The 23105-nt window shown below is 46.2% G+C and overlaps 1 long non-coding RNA gene across 2 annotated transcripts; it reads right to left on the reverse strand.

Moving 5' to 3' along the window:
* Positions 1-5187: 5187 nt before the first annotated feature.
* Positions 5188-7102, reverse strand: LOC128404078 (uncharacterized). Of its 2 annotated transcripts, none has more exons than XR_008328060.1 (2): positions 7026-7102; positions 5188-5834 (listed from the first exon to the last, which is right to left on the reverse strand). It is a non-coding gene; the product is annotated as an uncharacterized LOC128404078 (long non-coding RNA). The 2 variants fall into 2 exon arrangements; XR_008328061.1 differs by having other exon boundaries at positions 5188-5616; positions 7026-7093.
* Between the last annotated feature and the right edge of the window lie 16003 nt (positions 7103-23105).

A 23105-nucleotide genomic window follows, 5' to 3' on the forward strand; every position in this document is an offset into this window, starting at 1 on the left:
CTCACAGACTGTTTGCTTAATGATCTGCTCCAGAATCTTCCCTGGTATTGATGTCAGACTGACTGGGCGGTAATTATTTGGGTCCTCTCTTTTCCCCTTTTTGAAAATAGGGACAACATTTGCCCTCCTCCAGTCTGCCGGGACTTCGCCTGTTCTCCAGGAATTCTCAAAGATGACTGCCAGTGGTTCTGAAATCACATCTGCCAGTTCTTTTAATACTCTTGGATGCAGTTCATCTGGCCCTGGAGACTTGAATACATCTAGACTAGCCAAGTATTCTTGTACTATCTCCTTAGTTATTCTGGGCTGTGTTTCCTCTGCTGAATCATTTGCTCCAAATTCTTCAGGTCGGGCATTGTTTTCTTTATCGGAGAAGACTGAGGCAAAGAAGGCATTGAGGAGTTCAGCCCTTTCTGTGTCCCCTGTTTGCATTTCACCATCTTCTCCTCTGAGTGACCCCACTGTTTCTTTGTTCTTCCTTTTGCTACGAACATACCCATAAAAGCCTTTTTTGTTGCTTTTAACCTCTCTAGCAAGCCTGAGTTCATTCTGTGCTTTAGCTTTTCTGACTTTGTGTCTACACGTGCTGGCTATTTGTTTGAATTCCTCTTTGGTGGTTCCCCCCTTTTCCATTTTTTGTACACATCCTTTTTTAATCTTAACTCAGTTAAAAATTCCTTAGATAGCCACCCTGGCTTCTTTAGGCACCTTCCATGTTTCCGTCTCATTGGTATTGCCTGAAGTTGTGCTTTTACTATCTCCCTCTTAACAAACTCCCAGCCATCATGAACTCCCTTTCCTTTTAGTATTACTGTCCATGGGATCTCACCCAGCACTTCCCTAAGTTTTATGAAGTCGGCTTTCTTAAAGTCGAGAAATTGAGTCCTAGTATGCTTGGCTGCTCCTTTCCGCTGTATAGTAAACTTCAGAAGAGCATGATCACTTGCGCCTAATGATCCTTCCACTTCTACCCCACTAACCAGGTCATCAACATTAGATAGGACTAGATCTAAAATGGCTGTTCCTCTTGTTGCTTCTCCCACTTTCTGGACAATGAAGTTGTCTGCAAGGCCAGTGAGGAATCTGTTTGACCTTATGCTCTTGGCTGAGTTTGACATCCAACAAATATCTGGGTAATTGAAGTCCCCCATTACTACTATCTCCCTTCCTTTTGCATGCTTGGCCATCTGTTCCAGGAAGGCATCATCTATGTCCTCCGTTTGGCTTGGGGATCTATAGTAAACTCCCACAATGAGGTCACTGTTATTCTTCTCTCCCTTAATTTTGACCCAAATGCTCTCACTTTGGCTTTGAGGTTCTAAATCTTGGATCTCTTCACAGGTATGATTTGTTAAGAAGATTTGTTAAGAAGCCAGGCAGAAGCACTCAAGGTGGCTGGAGGAGGAGGGGTGTGGCCTGGAAGGTGGAGTGTGGCCTGAGGAGGGATGTGGCCTGAGAAGAGCCTAGAGGGCTGCATCTGGCCCCAAGGTCAGACGTTCCCCACCGCACTGCTATCAACAAACAGAATTCAGTGTGAACCAAGCACTGTATACAATTTTAGCATTAAGATGGACACACGCTTCAGCCGGGGTGTGATAAAGGCTAGGCTTGGCACAAGCATCTGCTGTGCTATGGAGCAGACATGAAGCCTTTCTAGCCAATCATTCAATTTGATGCCTCTATGCCCTCAGGTGAGATGGAGATGTCATACATGCATCCTTCTGACACTGGCAAACCCTCCAGGGACAGAGGCACTTCCTAACAGCTATTGCCAAGCAGCGCTCAGCGATCTCGCCTGCGTACACACATACAACATTTCCTGTTTTCCACACACAGCATTTTGTGGGAGATTGACTCTTGGGTGAGACCTTTAGCTGTACAGTTCATGCTTGTGCCTTCAGCGTGGCTTCCTTGGTTGGCTGATCAGGTCCCTTTGGGGAATTCAGTGGAAGTTTTGTTTTTTGTTTTTTTAAAGACAGTACCTTGATGCAGTCTCTTAGACCTGCCAACCTGGCAGCTGATGGAGGGGAAAGGTCCCTTTCTTGCAGCTCTAGCAAGAAGGACTTGTTCTTCTTCGGGGTACAGCCCTGCAGCAGAGGGAAGAGGTAGAATCCTTGCTAGTGGGTGTTGTTGAATGGACATTTCATGCAGGTGGCATGGTTTTAGGATGCTACTCTGTTGGGGGCAACCCCACCACACCACCTTGCAAATAAACAACTAGAGCACGTAAGTAAGAGATGGAGAACCTCTGGCCCTCCAAGACCCTCTATCTGGTCCTTGACACTTCCCACAGGCCATCCCTCTCCCCACCCATATATGCTACTGGCCCTTGTGTGCTTTTGCCTGGCTAAAATTTCTCCATGACTTTTGTTTCTGCCCCTGCCCCAATGACATGTGGACCTCAGAAAGTTGCCTAGAAGACAAATTGGCCCTCAAGACTAGCTGCATATTCCTGCATTGCGGTCCCTTCCAACTCTACAGTTCTATGATTCTATGATTCTAGGTCAGAAAAATGCCCCTGGCCAAAGGGAAAGGGCTTGTAGTGCAGGTTGCTACCTGCTCTTTGGACACTAGTGAGGCAGGGGGAATGAGGTCAGCAGGTGCCCCCCCCCCCCATCAAGTAAAATAGGAATACTTAACTAACTGGCCAATCACGTTGGTTCTAACAAAAGCCCTGCCCCCACCACAAAGTCCTGCCCCCCCAACAAAAATCCTGGCTACGCCCATGGAATTAGTTCTGATTATTGAGATTTCTACTTCACCTTTCAGGCTTTGTGAAGTTTTGCAGTATCTTCCCAAGTCTGGGTGGGAGATACTAAGAGGACAAATCAGTTCCCTGCAAAAGCAAGCAATTAGCTACCAGGACAGTTGTGGATGTGACACAAGGAGTGACTCAAAATCTATCCGTGTGGGGCTGGCAGTCTCATCAGCTTAGTGACAATCTCCCCAAAGAATGATTTTCTGTCCAATTTAGTCTCATCATCCAACTGTGACCTGTGTCCTCCCAACCTGGGAACAAACTAATTTGTGAGCAGAATTCCTAAGTCAAGAGTGGGGAAAACATTTTCTAGAAGGTGGAGGAACAAAAAAAGAAGCCAAGATGGAATTTAAATCAGGTACAGTCACTGTTGGAAACTCTGGATGAAGTTTCTATATTACCATTTCATGTTCCCCTTCTCTGAAAGCGTGTGGGCAAAACTTAGGGTCATTGATATAGGGTGGATTCCCAAAGAGTAGCAAAGGGAGTCTTACAGCATCTTAAAGATGAACAGATTGCCCAAGGCACAAATATTGCTGGACTAGAATCCATTTCAAAAAACAGTCTTGCAGGATAGAGCACATTTCCTTTGTCCAGTCCAGGAGACGCTCCTTATTTATTAAGTTAGATTTGCATCCCACTTTTCTTCTGTCATGGAACTCAAAGTCAGGTAGGTGAGAATTCCCAGGCACTCTGCCATCCAAACATTGACCAGGCCTGAGCCAGCTTAGCTTCAGCCAGGGGACAGGACCATGCACCCTGGTGCTGTGGTTAACAACATGGGCAATCACACCAACAGACAAGGCCCCTATAAAAACATCCTCATCCATCCTATCTTTGCCTTTCCCTGGAAATATCAGTCCTGAAAAGGACTTTGCTTCCAACTGAAGCCCCAGGAGCAGTCTAACTGCCCTCCTCCAAAGCAAGCCTCTCAATTCCCTGGACTAAACTTTTGAGTCCTTGAGCAACTTCATCTCAAATCCCTTCTTGCTGACTGAGTCCCTGAAATGCAGAAGATGCAGGAGGGAGATGGGGAATGAGAGGGCACCAAAGCCAGCAATTAAAAGCTATTTATAGCAGTTGAGAGACAGGAGCTAATGAGAGAGAGGGGGGAGTATGCTAATAGAATAGCGATTCAATCAACACCCAAAATGTATTAGCAGCATGTTTCTTTAGCTGCCTGCCAAAAGTACGCCCACATCACAGGGAAACAGAAAATGTTAGGAAAGCGAGTGACTGATAACTTCACAGACTCGTGAACTGCTCTTGAGTTTGTGGGATCCCAGAGTTGTTCACCACATCTGTGATGTGTGGATCCAGATTTTAATGTGCACCCAATCCATAGGGCATGGATTGTGGGGCATGGATTGTGGGGAATATTTGGCCCTCCAGAGGTTGCTGAAATGCAGCTCTCACCAGCCCCAGCAAGCATGGCCAATGGCCAAGGATGACAGGTGTGTGTGTGCTGTCCTTCATCTGAGGATGCCAGGGTGGTTTATAGTATAAAAAGACAGAAATATGTAACATAATAAAAAACAAAACAATGTTTTTGCCTGGAGCCTAAATATATGCAATGAAGTCTCTGAGAGCATTCCACAATCCACGTCACTCGCTCTAGGGTTGCAAACTGTAATCTGGGGCCCTTTCTGTTCTTGCAGCAGGGTGAAAAGAGAGCAGAAGTCGGAAGCTGCCTTCTGCTCATCTGCCCATCTAGCTCAGCTTTGTCTACTATGACTGGCAGAAACTCTCCAAGGCTTCAGGCCCACAGAAGCCATTCAAAGCACTGGCTGCCTGATCTTCTTAACTAGAGATACCACAGACTAAACCAGGGCATTCTGCATGTAAAGCTGCCAATGCTGGAGGAAAGTAAAAGTAACACATTTCATTTAAAAAGTGCAAACCATATCAAGGTGAGTATGTCTAAGGCCACAATTTAAAAAGAAAGAAAAGCAGAAAAGCAAACAACAAAGTAGCAGGAAATTAATCATCTTCAGCAACCAACCATTGCTACAAATGCCCATAGAGAGAGAGAGAGAACTTTTAACAAGTGCAATGACTTGTATCAGGAAGTGGCATGGTAGGAGTTGAGAGCCTGGGGTTTCGTTGGAAAGGAGTCCAAAAGACTTGGTGGCATCACAATGAAAAGGCTTTCCTGTTCACCCTCACAGATCTTACCATGGTGAAAGAAGAAATGCTCAATATACTTATCTCAGTAGGTTTCAGGGAGATGATGAGGTCTATCTTTTCCCCTACTAAGCAGCCTGGGAGAAGAAACCTAAACCTAACCCTGGCAAACATTACATTGAACAGGTCCCAATACTGAATTGACAGATTTGTCCATCCCTAGCCCTTGGTGAGCAGGAAAGCAGTGCATAAATGCTATGATCAAACAAATAACTGAACTGAGTTTGATTAAATAATGCAGAATGGAAAATCAGGAATAATTTTATACTGTACTGAGAAACACGTGGGCCCTTGCAGCATAATTGTTGCAGGGTGGACTGTTGCTGTTCAGGTTTTGGAGGCATGAAGACCCTGTCTCCAGTAGCCGTCTGGCAAAGCTCAGAAGATGGTACATCCAAAGCAGGGCCTCCAGTTGTGATCTAAGTGAAAGGAGAGGTGATTATGGGAGAAAGGGGTCCTTCAGATACCCCTGGGTCCAGCCTGTTAAGGACTGATTGAAACACCCCCTGTGACTTGAGGGTCAACTACACAGAAGCAGGGGGAAGCAATGAGGAAAGGATTGCACCTCAATGAATTGCCTGCTTCTTATCGTTTCTCCTTTGGGTGTCCTCTTTGTCCTCTTTGTAATTGCTTCTCAGGCATCTTGCCTGCCCAGTCAAACAGATCACTGAAACCTACATATTTAATCAACATATCAAATTCAACCTCCTTCTTCTTCCCAACTTCTATCCTCTTCCCACTCCCTGCCACCCCCACCTCAAAGTCAAAGCATACATTTTTATCTCTGCTTGATCAATCTTCATTATCGAATCTCCAAATCTGGAAGCCACAGCAGGGGAGATATGGCATTTTGTGACAATTGTTGGATTAATCCGTCCTTGGTCAGGATCAGCTACAATCAAAGGAACAAGGTAACACAAGCAGCAGACAGAAAAGGTTTTTATCCTGATTACCGGCAGACACAGGGGTGAGGAGGGAGCCTGTATAACAGACATGTAGGGTAGAAAAACTCTTTGTGAGGTTACTGTTGCTCACACCCCAATCTCTGAGTGGCGAGAGACTCTGGGATGCCTGCGCTTACTCAGGGTTTGGTTTCCTTGGGATGGAGACTGTTGTGTTTTTTAGGATATATAGTTTTCTTTACACATCTATACAACCTGAGCAGGTTTCCCAGCATTAACACTCCAACAGATCCTGATACACCTTTAGGTCTCCAGGGAAGCCCCAAGCCACAGCTTTGGGTCCAGACTCCAGCACAAAGGAGGGCATGCTTTTGTGTCTACAACTTCTGGCATCAGCCAAAACTCTCCCTTGCCCTATTGCTCTCCATCCTAGGATGGAATAGCCTCCAGGCATGTGGGGGAAGTGGTTAAATGCCTACCGTCTCCCTGGAGAGCACAATCACTTAGTTGCCACTATGTCCACAAAGCTCACTCTTTGAGATGCCAATGAGATTACTTAATTGGCCAGCTAAGACCATTACCTTACAAAAAGACTAATGGGTTCAGCACTTTCTTCTACTAGATTCAAAACCTCACTGGGTACAGAATCACAGGCCTGCAAGGGACCCACAGAGATCATCCAGACCAACCCCACAAACCTATAGCAGTATGAAGTCCACCCTTCCCAAAGAGAATTGAGTGAGGACATAAGGTTGCTTGCTGTCTAATTTTTGAGATCACAGATCTGAGAAATAACAGTGCTTCCAGATGACCTGTCTATTGAGCATCCTGATTTCTTTGCGGGAAGATTAGACATCATTGGTTCCTTAATGAGCATTCATTTGTTTGCAGGGAGGTTGGCTCAGAAGGAAGTTTCATCATTAAGCTTGCTGGGGCTTACCTCCAAGTAAGTATGCTAGGAAGGATTGCAACCTCAGGCTATAATCATGGTCACTCATAAGCAATACTCACAGGCTACTTTTTCTAACCTTCCCATTCCCATGTATAACTTTTATATTCTTTCTTAAGCCCAACTTTCTTGCCAGCTCCATTTCTCACATTCCATTCTCTGTAAATTAAGTTATTTCCAACGAGTCTCAGCCCTCTTTAAGACTCAACTTCTTTCCTTTCTTTCCACCTACCATATCCTGGCTCTCAACCCTCTGGCTGCTGCCTTCCTTCGGAAATCCACTTCTAGGCTCCTGGTCCCTACTGAGCTTAGTCTCTTTGTGATGTCTTTGCTGCTCAGGCAATGCACTCCTCATTGTTCTTTGCCTCATTGTGACATCAGCACTGCTCAGCCAATGGGCGCAAGAAACTTCATTACAACCACAAAGAAATCCTTTAACACAGGCCCATCTGCACTGTACATTGAAAGCAGCAGTATACCACTGTGGAGTATAGTTTGTTAAAGATGCCAAGAGTTGCTAGAACACCCCTAGGCCCCTAAAGGGCTGCAATTCCCAGAGTTCCCTGAGAAGAAAAATTGATGGTTAAACCACAATATTGATCTTTGGGGATTTATTTATATGGCATACAACTCATCTCCTCCCATGCATGCTGTTGTGTGCCCCTGGAAAGATGTTCATGTGTGGGAGGGGTCCCCAAAGAAGTATAAAATCTGCCCTCCTCATTTTCAGCCTTGACCAATTTAGTTCACTGAAAAAGGATCCAACAGGCCCACTCCTCTTCATAATCTCCTGTGTGATCTCACTTGCAGCATGAGTAGCTGTTGCACGGAGAGCCTGGGGAGGCGTGGAGCTGCTGGATCATTCAATAAATGCAGGTCACGTCAAAGCAACTGTGCACACCTCAGAAAGGCTGGCCTGACAGTTTGAGAACCCTGGATTTAGGAAGAAGCTGGTTGTGGAATAACCATTTCACCAGCTCAAAAATAAAAGACTCATGAAAGGCAACTGGAATCATTTGATGTGCTCATACCAGCCCACTGCCTTAACACCAGGGGGCTGATTGCTAGTGCATTCTGAGAATGGGATGCTGAGCCATTTTAACCTTGCCCTGGAGCCCATAATGATAGGTGTGATGAGTTGAAGAATAAGAAAAGGATGCCAACAACAGGGAAAGGGTCCTGAGACCAGAGAGCAGGAGGGAGCCAGAGGCTGCCTATAGCTGGCTGGGACAGGCAAGAGGATTGAGCTGAAAACCATATGAAGCATAGTCCATTGATGAAATGGGCTGAGTTGTGTAGCTGTGCGTTTGATTGAAGGTGGAATCAATGGAATCTCATTGAAAAAAATGCACAGCTTTCAGACAAAAATCAGAACCACCTTCTTTGTGTGGCAGCAGGTAGTTCAGGGGAGAATAGGCAATCCAGGCTCCTTTGCAACAGAAAGCACTGGATGCAAAAGAAGGTTGTAGAAAAGAATAATCTTGCTTTCAAATTCTTAAGCTGCACACATTTTTGTCCAAGCTGTGTTCAGCCTAGGCATGAGGAGCTCATTGCATTTGTTGTTGTTGTTGTTGTGTTTTTACTGATTCTGAGCCTTTATCAATGCCATTTTGGGAAACAATGTTGACTGTTCCTTGCCCAGAATTCCTTCCAAATCTCCACAGTACTTCAGGGAAAAGATAGTTGTCCCTATACTTGGCTGTTATTGAGAGGGATCCGGACTGGGACATTTGTATCTTACTCCCCACCCCCCAACATTACAGCATTCCCAGGATGGTTTACAATTAGAGTCAAAAGGAGATGAGGACCTTTGAGCATGCTCAAATAGTCTTTTCCAGTGCTTTTCCGTGCCACATTTTCTTTACATGCACGCAGACAGTTGCAGAAACAAATCTATGTATTGTTGGCATCCATTTGTCTTGGGAGACAATGGAGGAGTGCCCCTTTGGGTTAGGTTACCAGACATCCCCATTTCCTGGGGACAGCTACATTAGGTCACACCAGGCCCTGTTAATGGTCTGGAAGCATCTGATACTGCAGCATTGTTGAAGCTGAGAACCCGTGGACCAGATCTGACCCACAGAAGTCGACAAGTAAGAAAGAACAAGTTGGAAATTTAGCAATAATTTTTCATGAAGAAGAAGAAGAATAGTAGTAGTTTAGATCTGATATCCCGCTTCATCACTACCTGAAGGAGTCTCAAAGTGGCTAACATTCTCCTTTCCCTTCCTCCCCCACAACAAACACCCTGTGAGGTGAGTGGGGCTGAGAGACTTCAGAGAAGTGTGACTAGCCCAAAGTCACCCAGCAGCTGCATGTGGAGGAGTGGAGACGTGAACCTGGTTCACCAGATTACGAGTCTACTGCTCTTAACCACTACACCACACTGGCCAAACCAATTACTCTTTCCCACAGTTTTCTTCTTTCTCTCTTCTTTCTGTTCACTTACTGGGAGGCTAGATCATGGTGGATATTTTATGGGCATTCACTCCCCCTCCCCCCCCCCCAAGAGCTGAAATGACATTGCATCCAACCAACCAAGTGGCACCCCACCTTCCTTATTGCAAAAATGCTGATCTTTTGAGGAAACAGGTTTGTTCTGCGAGACCTCCCAATCAACTATAATGGCATCATATGAATTTGTTGATATGTGATTGACTGCCATCTGAAAGGAGCAACAGTCTGGAAGCACCCTTAATTGATCAACATGGGATGGCCAAAGTTACTGTGGACACCTGCACAAGAGCCAGGAATTTGGAAGTGATAGGTCCCACCAGAGTTCAGCTCCCTCTGAGATCTTACACTTATATAATAATGGCAAATTCATTTTCTGATCCTTTGTCCTTATGTAGCTAAAACAGTACCACCCCCACACAAGAGGGAGGTTTCAGCAGGCTTGGGGGAACCCCAATGTTTGCTAAGGTACTGACAACTTTTTTTTGGGGGGGGACCTAAGATGGAGAGCCCCAAGCAGCCTAATAAGGGCTAATCATGCTCAGGGGCCACAGGAATGGAGTGGCATGGAAAACCCTGGAAAAAGTTTTGCCTGGCTGGAAGCCTGAACAAGAGCACCCCTCTCTACAACATCACGTTGCTGGTCACACTTCTTGTTGCCGGTAGGAATCCTGAAGGAGCCTGAGCTTCGCCAATACCACTTCAGGATTTCAATTTATTATCAATTCCACTCTCAGCAGGTTGAGTGTCTGTCACCTTCCCCCCACCCCTGTAGAAGAGGCTCAAGAATGAAATCAATAAAATTTAATCATTCTAAAGTGGCATTGACATGGATCTCTTTTAAAGTCAATATGTTTAGTGTCATTTTCTTTTCCAGGAATGCTTCTCCAAGCCTTCACCCCACCCACAACAACCAGATAAGAATACACATAGCAGCCTTCCCAACTCCCCAATAAATTGATCACTGAAAAGAAAGTTCTCACTCCACACATCTCCATTCTCCCCATATGCCATGTTCCCAGTGCCCTTCTCTTGGGTCTATCTAGGGATGTTAAGAAAGCAGAGATTTCCATTCCAACCTGTATTCATCACAATCAGCGATGTTCCTGTCCCACTGTAGTTCAGTTTCTGCAAATTACTACATGATTCATCTCACCGTCCGCTGTTTAACATCATTCGCATCAGTTACTTAACTATTTATGTAACTTACATAACATCAAAACAATGTTAAAAAGAAGTCATTAATTATGTTTCCAGACTGAAAAACAAGACTGATGTGAATGAATACTGATCATATTCCATTTTTTATTAATAGTTTTTATTGACTTTTCCAAAAAGGAAGACAAATACGGTCAATACAAACTAAATAATAATAATAATAATAATAATAATTTATTATTTGTACCCCGCCCATCTGGCTGGGTTTCCCCAGCCACTCTGGGCGGCTTCCATAGAAACCAAAAATACACTAAAATATCACAGATTAAAAACTTCCCTGAACAGGGCTGCCTTAAGATGTCTTCTGAATGTCAGGTAGTTATTTATCGCTTTGACATCTGATGGGAGGGCGTTCCACAGGGCAGGCGCCACTACCGAGAAGGCCCTCTGCCTGGTTCCCTGTAGCTTTGCTTCTCGCAATGAGGGAACCGCCAGAAGGCCCTCGGCGCTGGACCTCAGCATCCGGGCAGAACGATGGGGGTGGAGACGCTCCTTCAGGTATACTGGGCCGAGGCCGTTTAGGGCTTTAAAGGTCAACACCAGCACTTTGAATTGTGCTCGGAAACGTACTGGGAGCCAATGTAGGTCTTTCAAGACCGGTGTTATATGGTCTCGGCGGCCGCCCCCAGTCACCAGTCTAGCTGCCGCATTCTGGATTAGTTGTAGTTTCCGAGTCACCTTCAAAGGTAGCCCCACGTAGAGCGCATTGCAGTAGTCCAAGCGGGAGATAACCAGAGCATGCACCACTCTGGCGAGACAGTCCGCGGGCAGGTAGGGTCTCAGCCTGCGTACCAGGTGGAGTTGGTAGACAGCTGCCCTGGACACAGAATTGACCTGCGCCTCCATGGACAGCTGTGAGTCCAAAATGACTCCCAGGCTGCGCACCTGGTCCTTCAGGGGCACAGTTACCCCATTCAGGACCAGGGAGTCCTCCACACCAGCCCGCCCCCTGTCCCCCAAAAACAGTACTTCTGTCTTGTCAGGATTCAACCTCAATCCATTAGCCGCCATCCATCCTCCAACTGCCTCCAGGCACTCACACAGGACCTTCACCGCCTTCACTGGTTCTGATTTGAAAGAGAGGTAGAGCTGGGTATCATCTGCATATTGATGGACACCCAGTCCAAACCCCCTGATGATCTCTCCCAGCGGCTTCATATAGATGTTAAAAAGCATGGGGGAGAGGACGGAACCCTGAGGCACCCCGCAAGTGAGGGCCCAGGGGTCTGAACACTCATCCCCCACCACCACTTTCTGAACACGGCCCAGGAGGAAGGAGCGAAACCACTGCATAACAGTGCCCCCAGCTCCCAGCCCCTCTAGACGGTCCAGAAGGATGTTATGGTCGATTGTATCAAAGGCCGCTGAGAGATCCAGCAGAACCAGGAAACAACTCTCACCTTTGTCCCTAGCTCGCCGGAGATCATCAACCAGCGCGACCAAGGCAGTTTCAGTCCCATGATGAGGCCTGAATCCTAAATGATAATAAATGGAGACCTGTTCCAAGCATACAAGTAAGAAGGAGAAGGGAGGGTTCAGCCAAGTCTGCAGATCCTAAAACAAATAGATCTATATAAAGAGTCCATATATCAGAGAATGTCCCATCTACTGAGCACATTCCCTTATCTGATTTCTGTTCCTGATCACATACGAAAACATAAACTACAGCAGCAATTTCCACTTCCTTTCCCATTTTTTTGTTGGAATTCTGCATCACCCCCCAGCCTGTCCCATGTGTTGTCCAGTCTCTCAGTTACCTCAATGAGTTCTGACTTCTTAAAAGGGGGCATGGAAAAATTCCAGGCTGAGGACCACATTCCCTTCTGGACAAAACTCTCAGACAAAAATCTGCCTGTGGCAGATGAATCAGAGGCAAAAGTATGTCTCCTCTTAGCCCCCTGAACAGACTACGGTTCTCAGGATACTTTGGGAGGAGCCATGACTGTTTAAAGTGGTATGATATTGCTTTAAATGTCTAGTGCAGATGGAGGTTAACAGTCATTTCCCCACTGCCAATCTCTATTGGTCCCCCCTCTGCCTCTGTGCAACATGCCATTTCCCCACTATCAGCTGTCCTCCTCCTTGGATAAACTGTTGCGCTCTCAAGGCAGATGGAGTGGATGGCTGGAGTCAAACTGGGAAAGTAAATATGGGGACAAGCAATGCTTTTTTCCTGATCACCTATTCATGCCTGTCATTTTGTGTTGGCACCTATGGCTGTTTTCTCAAGGTATGAGTACCGGCACTAAAAAGGTCAGTGGGAAAGGCTTCCCATGTTGTTGCAGCTGGTCTTAAATGAATGCAAACTCGGCTTCTTTACAACAAGTATACAAGGCAGCTTTGATAAAATAAATAAACTACAAGGTAAGATAAAAAAGATCTTGCAAAAACAAATATGTATGTGAAACTAACGTCAATTTCAGGGGAACAACAATGGAAATCACCAGCATATTCTAAAAAGGTGCATTTTCAGTTAGATAAACTTCCCTGCCTTGCCTAGAAGCCGGCACGGGGAGGGCCAAGCCACAACGTGGGTGCCCAATCCCCTTGAGTACTTTATCTCAGAGGATGGTGGGATCTGAAGGAGAGTCTCTGAATCAGCACTATATGGTCCCAGGAATGGGATGTGGTTCCTGAGATATTCTGGTCACAACTTGAAAGGCCAAAGCCATCACCTGACTTACAAAGAGCTGCTTTATCAAGCCAAGGTCTACCCAGTCAGCACTATTCTGATTCCAGAAAACTGACAAGCAGGGCCACAAAGGGGGGGGGGGTCAACTCCCAACAGTGGTGCCATCAGAGCAGGGAGTGGGGCAGGGACAGAAGACCAGAGCGGCCCCTCTCAGGGGACAATGCAGATGCCACCCCCTCCCCAAACAGCAGGGCTATCATGCAGTTTTGAGACTTGCCATAAAATGCAAACTGGATCTGCCCTATCCCTAGGCAGAGGGATCTTCTTGCTGAAACAAAAAGCTGTCCCTAGAGTCGCTGCCCTTGTGCCAAACTCTCCCGGGACGCAGGTAACTGCGGCTTCTCTGCTAGAGCATCATTCACAATGTCATTCATGTTTTGTCACTTTGATCACTTCGCTCATCAACTTCATCGTGTTCAATTCAAGCTTCTCCAGTTTGCCATTAGCCATCACTGTTCTCTCATTACTTTTTTCTTATCTGTTTTGCTACCACATTCTCTGCCCCTGCCTCTTTGAGCATCTGCCAGCAATCTCCATCTCTTGCCTCCATCTGTTTCTCTTAGCTCTTCCCTTTGAAACTCCCTCTCCCCTGACATTTACCTGGCTCCATCCATCATCACTGTCAATAACAGGGACGGAGGGGAAATTTGATGCTATTTGCATTCTAATGAGAATAGAACAAATTTGTGCCTCTCAAAGCAATTATATGAACCGAAGTGTAGCCATCTTGGAAAGGGAATTTCTCTGCTTCCTGCAGTGCAGTCCTCTAGCCAGGTAAAATGTACCCCAAAATGCATATATTTGTAAAAATAGCATACAAAAGTGCATTGTGTTATGGAAAATAATCAGAAAAATGTGTTTCTTAGACAAAGATGCATGTGAGGAAAACTTCACACTAAATGCCAATGAATTTAAGTGATGTGAAAATCTGGAGCATTGAACTGAAGATAGGGAAAAAATTAGAAATTGAAACATACAAATCTGCCCACCCCTCTGTCCAGGCCACTGTCACCTGACCCCCTTTCCATTTTGCAGCCCCTTCCCTTGTGGGTTGCACCTCCTCTCTGACTCTTGGCTTGACACATTTTGGGGGCTGTCCTTTTTCAGTCTCTGTAAGGTGCCTTAATGAGGCACTCAGCCAAGCCCTGAATAGTGTTCTTTCTGTTTCTGATGTTGAGCTAAGAGTGCCCAACAGGCTGCATTCATGCACAAGAGGGAGGTATCAGAAGGCTATGGGGAGTGGGGACTCCAAAGTTTGCAAAACAAAAAATCAGGGCAAGGTGAGGGGTAGGGGGTGGGGTAGGTGAAGGAACCGTGAAAACAATGCAGTTATGACTGAGCATGCTCAGTGGCCATGGAACACTAACTGGGAGGAGAATGGAATGGGAAATATGGGGAAGGAAAGGAGTGGAATGGAGAGACTTAGAATCCCAAACAGCAGCACTCCACACTGCAACATTTTGCTACAGTTCTCCCATGATATATATTATCAGAGAAGTTAAGTCTCAGCTCTGACATCGCTCAGCCCACAGACTGCTCCTGCAGCCCTGTCTCATGTCCCATATGTAGAGGGGAAGCTCTGTGGGGCAGGCTTCCTCTTCCTAGAGCCTCACCTTGCAGCACTTTATGCAAAGTGGCCTAATTTACATATAAATCACATAAGGTGGACAAGGAGCCTTGGCAGGATTTTAATCAGACTCCAGACATTGTGACTAGCTGAGATGGGAAGCAGCAAATCTCGCCAGAGTCATTAGGACTTTCATTACCAACAACATAAAAAAAAAGACAAGTAGAAGATGGAAGAGAATGTGTCAAGCAGGAATAGCTCAGGACTTTCCAATCCATTCGTCCTTGGCATATGTCCCAAAGCACCCCCATCTGAGGCGGCTCCTAAGGAGACAACGAAGGGTATAGATTCCTCTCCAATGTGGATGAGCCAGGGAGGCTGCATGGGATTGTCAGATCAGGCCCAGCTCTTGGGTAGGTGGAGGCTTTGGCCTGTGCTTTAGCTCTGCAGAGTGCGCGGCTGCAGTCAGAATGCTGCAATGGGGCATTTTCATGACTCAGAGAAAGGGAAGCCCAAGGAGAACTGGAGGCTGCCTGGTGTGGGCAGGTGGGCAGGCAGCTAGGTGTTATGTACTGAGTTGAATAGGATTCAGAATGCAGCAGTCTGATTGGTCCTAGAACAATACGATTCAGAATGCAGCAGTCTGACTGGTCCTCGAACAATAGGGTCCAGAATGCAGCAGTCTGATTGGTCCACAGGAGCCACGCAATCCAGCTCCAGGTGGAAGTGAATCCGCAACCTGATTGGCCTACAGGAGAACCCTGGAATTAGCCAATCATGTGGGGCCCATTGTCTGAATAATGTATATAAAGCAGACATTCTGGGGGAACTTCCATTCCTCCTCACCACTATGAGCTGAATAAAGAGCATGAAATCCACTCTCGACTCCGAGTATATTTCACTGGTCACAAGGCCAAGGAGCAAAATGTCTTTCTTTGGAGAGAGCCTGGAAGTTGCACAGAAACTGAATCCCCAGCTGACACATTCCAGGTTTTGCTCCAGCTGCAGACTCAAGCCCTCACTGGATCTAGAGATTCGTGGCATGGGGAATGGGGGTGGCAGTGGTAGAGGCAAGGAAGACATGAATCGAAAGGAGCAACACATCTCTTGTAATGTGCACTGAACCCCAAATTGTTTATGAAGAAAAGTGTAGGATGGCTGTGTTGAAGTTCAGTGGGTGCAAAATGTGGTGGCCCCTTTGTTGGCAAGTGGAGGCAGAAGAGGACAGGTCCCATTGATTCTGTAGCATTTGCACTGTCTACCTGTTTGTATTCCAGTTCAGTTCAAAATGCTGGGGTGTAATAATTTCCAGGCAGGCTTCCAAGCCCAGATAAGAAGTAACAAGTCTCTGGCAGTTTTTTTTTATGATTTCATTTATTCACAATACAATCAGAGCGTGGCTACAGCCCTCTGCTCCATAGATATCAGTTGGAAACTCTGAGAAATCACTTGTGTCACAACAGGAAAAACGCCAACGTCCCGCCTTTCCCCTTTTGCACTTCTGTTGCAATCTGGCCTTTTCAGCTCTTTGGACAAGCAGGGGGGGGGGGAATCTACACTTTCCAAGGAAGAGCTCTCAGTCCTCTGCCTATCTGATTGTTGCTTAGTAACTCCTCCCGTGCCATCTATCTCTTCCCCTCCCTCGTCTTGCGAGCTTTCTGTGTCTGCTCTAACTCAACGAACTCTTGGGTAAGGGGGGCGGGGCCCACTTCGTCCTACTCTAATTGTAGATTATCATATTCAGAGTCAGACCCTGTTTCTCTTCCATCTCCTTTGTCACTTGGCTTGGCGATGCTCCTAACACCACCACCCCATCCATAACTCTCCTCCTCTTCTTCTTGTCTTCCTCCCTCCACCCTCTGGGTCTAGGTCTGTTGGGGTGGCTATGGTGAAACTCCCTCCAGAGCTCTGGGGCATGAACTGTCATGAGCTCGTCCTACACTCGAGTAGGACCCTGGCAGAGACACATGCCTGACTGGCATGTTCCCTCCCTCCTGGTCCATCGTTTGGGAGCTTCAAAAGCTTTCTTCAGCCTGAACATCACAGCGACCAATGCCAACAGACATCAGCACACTGAGGGATCCACAGAGTCTTCGCAGCTTGTGTGACAGACCTCAGCAACTCAGCATTTTGGCTAATCTATTTTATTTACATCTAAACACACACGGAGCACTGCAACATAGCTCCCTCTCTCTCTAGCATCAGACAGCAAAGAGAAAGAACAAAGGACAATAGTCCCACTCAACGGAACACAGTAACACAAACATCCTGTCTCTGTAACTTCCCACTCTGTGGAGTCAAAACATACACCATCATATGATAGACAAAAATCCCATGACTGCAATCATGGAGCAGGAATTCTAACATGAACATTCTGTGTGTATTCCCAGGATCTGTCCTCTGGGCCAGATCCCTTCCACACTATCAGATACTGTAGCTTCCAACACCTCCAGCGTGAGTCCAAAATCTGCTCCACTTTGAACTCCTCTTGTTCCTCCACCATTACAGGAGGAGGAGGTGCCTCCCTAGGGATCTGTAAGGGATGTGCAGGAACTACCGGGGATAACAGAGCTCTATGATTCCACAGGATGTATCATCATAGAAACTTGATTGATCTGCTATATTACTTCAAAGGGCAGCACCCACTAAGGGCCCAACTTCCTGTATCTGCCTTTCTGGGGCAAATCTCTTGTGGACAGTCACACCTTGTCCCCCACCCTTATCTTTCTAAAAGGCTGCCTGCGCTTAGTGCCCTCTTTTTGTATGACTCCTTGGCCAAGTCCAATTGTTCCTTCAACAGACTATGCATAGCTTCCATCTCTTTAGCGAACTCCTCCGCTGCTGGCACTGACAGGCTGTCCACTTCTGAAGGAAAGGTGTGTGGATGATGCCTGTGGCAGGCAAAAAAGGGTGTTTGTTGCGTAGACACACGAAGGGCATTATTGTACACAAAAACTCTGCCAAGGGCAACTTGGACACCCGGTCATCCTGCTGATAGTTCACATAGCACCCGAGGTACTGCTGCATCATGGCATTAATCCTTTCTGCCTCTTCGTTAGTCTCTGGGTGCCTTGACGAGGTGAGGCATACCTCTACCTCGAGTAGCTGCATGAGCTTCTTCCAGAATTGTGAGGTGAACTGCATTCCACAATCTGAAATAACTCTAAGAGGCAGTCATGAAGCTTGAACAGATGATTCACAAGAGCTGCGCTGTCTCTTGTGTTGTTGGCAGCCCCTTAAAGGGCATGAAATGTGCCATCTTTGTGAACAGGTCCACCACTACCCGGATCACCGACTGACATTGCAACTCTGGTGTTGTTGTTTAGTCGTTTAGTCATGTCCGACTCTTCGTGACCCCATGGACCAGAGCATGCCAGGCACCTCTGTCCTCCACTACCTCCCGCAGTTTGGTCAAACTCATGCTGGTAACCTCAAAAACACTATCCAACCATCTCGTCCTCTGTCGCCCCCTTCTCCTTGTGCCCTCCATCTTTCCCAGCATCAGTGTCTTCTCCAGGGAGTTTTCTCTTCTCATGAGGTGGCCAAAGTACTGGAGCCTCAGCTTCACGATCTGTCCTTCCAGTGAGCACTCAGGGCTGATTTCCTTAAGAATGGATGCGTTTGATCTTCTTGCAGTCCATGGGACTCTCAAGAGTCTTCTCCAGCACCATAATTCAAAAGCATCAATTCTTCGGCGATCAGCCTTCTTTATGGTCCAGCTCTCACTTCCATACATCACTACTGGGAAAACCATGGCTTTAACTATACGGACCTTTGTTGTCAAGGTGACGTCTCTACTTCTCAAGATGCTATCTAGGCCTGTCATTGCCCTTTTCCCAAGAAGCAGGCGTCTTTTAATTTCGTGGCTGCTGTCACCATCTGCAGTGATCATGGAGCCCAAGAAAGTAAAATCTCTCACTGCCTCCATTTCTTCCCCTTCTATTTGCCAGGAGGTGATGGGACCAGTGGCCATGATCTTCGTTTTTTTGATGTTGAGCTTCAGACCATATTTTGCGCTCTCCTCTTTCACCCTCATTAAAAGGTTCTTTAATTCCTCCTCACTTTCTGCCATCAAGGTTGTGTCATCTGCATATCTGAGGTTGTTGATATTTCTTCCGGCAATCTTAATTCCAGCTTGGGATTCATCCAGCCCAGCCTTTCGCATGATGTATTCTGCATATAAATTAAATAAGCAGGGAGATAAAATACAGCCTTGTCGTACTCCTTTCCCAATTTTGAACCAATCAGTTGTTCCATATCCAGTTCTAACTGTAGCTTCTTGTCCCACATAGAGATTTCTCAGGAGACAGATGAGGTGATCAGGCACTCCCATTTCTTTAAGAACTTGCCATAGTTTGCTGTGGTCGACACAGTCAAAGGCTTTTGCATAGTCAATGAAGCAGAAGTAGATGTCTTTCTGGAACTCTCTAGCTTTCTCCATAATCCAGCGCATGTTTGCAATTTGGTCTCTGGTTCCTCTGCCTCTTCTAAATCCAGCTTGCACTTCTGGGAGTTCTCGATCCACATACTGCTTGAGCCTTCCTTGTAGAATTTTAAGCATAACCTTGCTAGCGTGTGAAATGAGTGCAATTGTGGGTAGTTGGAACATTCTTTGGCACTGCCCTTCTTTGGGATTGGGATGTAGACTGATCTTCTCCAATCTTCTGGCCACTGCTGAGTTTTCCAAATTTGCTGGCATATTGAGTGTAGCACCTTAACAGCATCATCTTTTAAAATTTTAAATAGTTCAGCTGGAATACCATCACTTCCACTGGCCTTGTTATTTGCAGTGCTTTCTAAGGCCCATTTGACTTCACTTTCCAGGATGTCTGGCTCAAGGTCAGCAACCACACTACACTACCTGGGGTGCATGAGACATCCATATCTTTCTGGTATAATTCCTCTGTGTATTCTTGCCACCTCTTCTTGATGTCTTCTGCTTCTGTTAGGTCCTTACCACTTTTGTCCTTTATTATGGTAATCTTTGTACAAAATGTTCCTTTCATATCTCCAATTTTCTTGAACAGATCTCTGGTTCTTCCCATTCTGTTGTTTTCCTCTATTTGTTTGCATTGCTCGTTTAAGAAGGCCTTCTTGTCTCTCCTTGCTATTCTTTGGAAATCTGCATTCAATTTCCTGTATCTTTCACTATCTCCCTCGCATTTTGCTTGCCTTCTCTCCCCCGCTATTTGTAAGGCCTCATTGGACAGCCACTTTGCTTTCTTGCATTTCCTTTTCATTGGGATGATTTTCGTTGCTGCCTCCTGTACAATGTTACGAGCCTCCATCCATAGTTCTTCAGGCACTCTGTCCACCAAATCTAAATCCTTAAACCTGTTCCTCACTTCCACTGTGTATTCATAAGGGATTTGACTTAGATTGTATCTTACTGGCCCAGTAGTTTTTCCTACTTTCTTCAGTTTAAGCTTGAATTTTGCTATAAGAAGCTGATGAGAGCCACAGTCAGCTCCAGGTCTTGTTTTTGCTGACTGTATAGAGCTTCTCCATCTTTGGCTGCAGAGAATATAATCAATCTGATTTCGATGATGCCCATCTGGTGATGTCCATGTGTAGAGTCGTCTCTTGTGTTGTTGGAAAAGCGTGTTTGTGATTACCAGCTTGTTCTCTTGACAGAACTCTATTAGCCTTTGCCCTGCTTCGTTTTGATCTCCAAGGCCAAACTTGCCAGTTGTTCCTTTTATCTCTTGCCTCCCTACTTTAGCATTCCAATCTCCTATAATGAGAAGAACATCCTTCTTTGGTGTCACTTCTATAAGGTGTTGTAAGTCTTCATAGAATTGGTCAATTTCAGTTTCTTCAGCACCAGTAGTTGGTGCATAAACTTGGATTACTGTGATGTTAAAAGGTCTGCCTTGGATTCGTATCGAGATCATTCTATCGTTTTTGAGATTGCATCCCAGTACAGCTTTCGCCACTCTTTTGTTGACTATGAGGGCCACTCCATTTCTTTTACGGGTTTCTTGCCCACAGTAGTAGATGTGATGGACATCCGAACTGAATTCGCCCATTCCCGTCCATTTTAGTTCACTGATGCCCAGGATGTCAATATTTATTCTTGCCATCTCATTTTTGACCACCTCCAACTTACCCAGGTTCATGGTTCTTACATTCCAGGTTCCTATGCAATATTTTTCTTTACAGCATTGGACTTTCCTTTCGCTTCCAGGCATATCCGCAACTGAGCGTCCTTTCGGCTTTGGCCCAGCCGCTTCATCAGCTCTGGATCTACTTGTACTTGCCCTCCGCTCTTCCCCAGTAGCATGTTGGATGCCTTCCGACCTGAGGGGCTCATCTTCCAGCGTCATAACTTTTATATGCCTGTTGTCTTTGTCCATGGAGTTTTCTTGGCAAGGATACTGGAGTGGCTTGCTGGTTCCTCCTCCAGGTGGATCACGTTTGGTCAAAACTCTCCACTATGACCTATTCATCTTGTGTGCCCTGCTCGGCGTAGTTCATAGCTTCTCTGAGTTCTTCAAGCCCCTTCGCCACGGCAAGGCAGTGATCCATGAAGGGGCAACTCTGGTAGACTGGTGATAAAATCCATAGCTATCACTTCCCAAGGCCTAGGCCCTCAAGGCCTAGACAAAGGAGATGACAATAAGCTTAAAGAAACCTTATGGACTGCTGCCCCCATGCTATCACTGGATCGTGTTTGGATAACTACGTCATTCCCAACACCAGAGGGTAGGTGGCTAATTTCATGACATGGAGTGTGGCTTGCTCTCTGTGGCCAGGTAGTTGTAAACTCAGTGGCACAATTGCATACATGACTCTCCCTGATACTAGAGGTGACTGTGCGGGGGGGGGGGATGGCAGGGATTGAAACCCAACAGCATCTGAAGGGCCACAAGTTCCCCATCTGTGTAGAAAACCCTCAATAGTTAGTCTGGGTTTGCATATGGGAGGAGCACCACTCACCATATTTGTCTCCAAGCACCTTTACATCTTCAAGTGGGTTTCTGCTGGATGTTCCACCATTGAGCCACCTCAGGCAGAGCCTTTTCAGGGGTGGCACTCATGATTTTGATTCATTACATGCAGTGCAGTGAAGTGGACATCAGTGAAGAGGACACAAATCCTCAGCCATGACTCCCCCTCGGTGACCTTGGGCCAGTCTCCACCTCTCATCAGAGCATTGTTGTGAGGATAATATGGAGACACAGGGAGAGCCCCCTTGAGCTTCTTGGAGGAGGGGGGGTATAAAAACAAACATTTTAAAAAAGAAACATTGAACTCTGTTCATGTGAAGCAGGGCAGGTGAGAACCCAGTAGCCCTCTATATATTGTTGGACTACAACTCCTATCATCCCTGATCAATGGCTATGCCAGCTGGGGCTGATGGGAGTTGGAGTCCAGCATCTGGAGGGCCATGGCCTCCCAATCCCTGCTATAAATATGAATGGATGTCTAAAACATAGGCAAAGGGCTAATTAAAAATGTAAAAATGGGACTTCTGCTGGTGTAATTTTCACAGGGTATCCTTGTCTATCTGTGCTGTGATCTCAGCCAGAGGTCCATTGGGATCTAACAGCAAGACACTCATCTGGCACTCTCACACCTCAAAAATTCTCCCCATCCTTCCCCTGTTAGCCTCCTGATTTCTTTTGCAGCACATAAGTAAAGACAGGGAGCACCTTCTTTTAACACAAGGGCAAATCTCTGTGCTTCAGAGCATCTAGAGGACCCTACAAGTAACAGATAAAAGAAGATGGAACTCCGATTAGGGAGAATTTCAATTACGGCTATCTTGATCGGGGAGAGATGAAACAAATGCTACAAAGGAGTGGCAGCTGCTTCCTCCAACTCTGAAGTAAAGTCCATACGTATCCAGCCATCATGGAAAAATAAGACTGGAGATCAGTGGATCCAGAAAACTGTTTTCTTCATCAGATGAGGGATGCTGGTCAGGGATGGGGAACCTGGTGCCTTCCAGAGGTTTGTGGGACTCTAACTTCCTACCCTGTATAGGGAAGTTTTTAATTTGTTGGAAGCTGCTCAGAGTGGCTGGAGTAACACAGTATATAAATAATAAATTATTATTATTTTTATCAGCCCACAGCAGCATGGTCAGCAGTCAAGAGATTATGGAAGGCATCATCCAACAACATCTGGAGGCTGACTAGCTCCCCATTCCTGCTGTACAACACAGAGAGAAGTGAACAGCTGTGTCTTAGGGCTGTGTCATGTGGTACTCTCAGGACAGTAAGAGCTGTTTGACAGTGGAATTTGCTGCCAAGGAGTGTGGTGGAGTCTTTTTCTTTGGAGGTCTTTAAGCAGAGGCTTGACAACCATATGTCAGGAGTGCTCTGATGGTGTTTCCTGCTTGGCAGGGGGTTGGACTCGATGGCCCTTGTGGTCTC

Source organism: Podarcis raffonei, chromosome 2 (assembly GCF_027172205.1).
Source record: "Podarcis raffonei isolate rPodRaf1 chromosome 2, rPodRaf1.pri, whole genome shotgun sequence".
In the NCBI taxonomy this organism is placed as follows: Eukaryota; Metazoa; Chordata; class Lepidosauria; order Squamata; family Lacertidae; genus Podarcis; species Podarcis raffonei.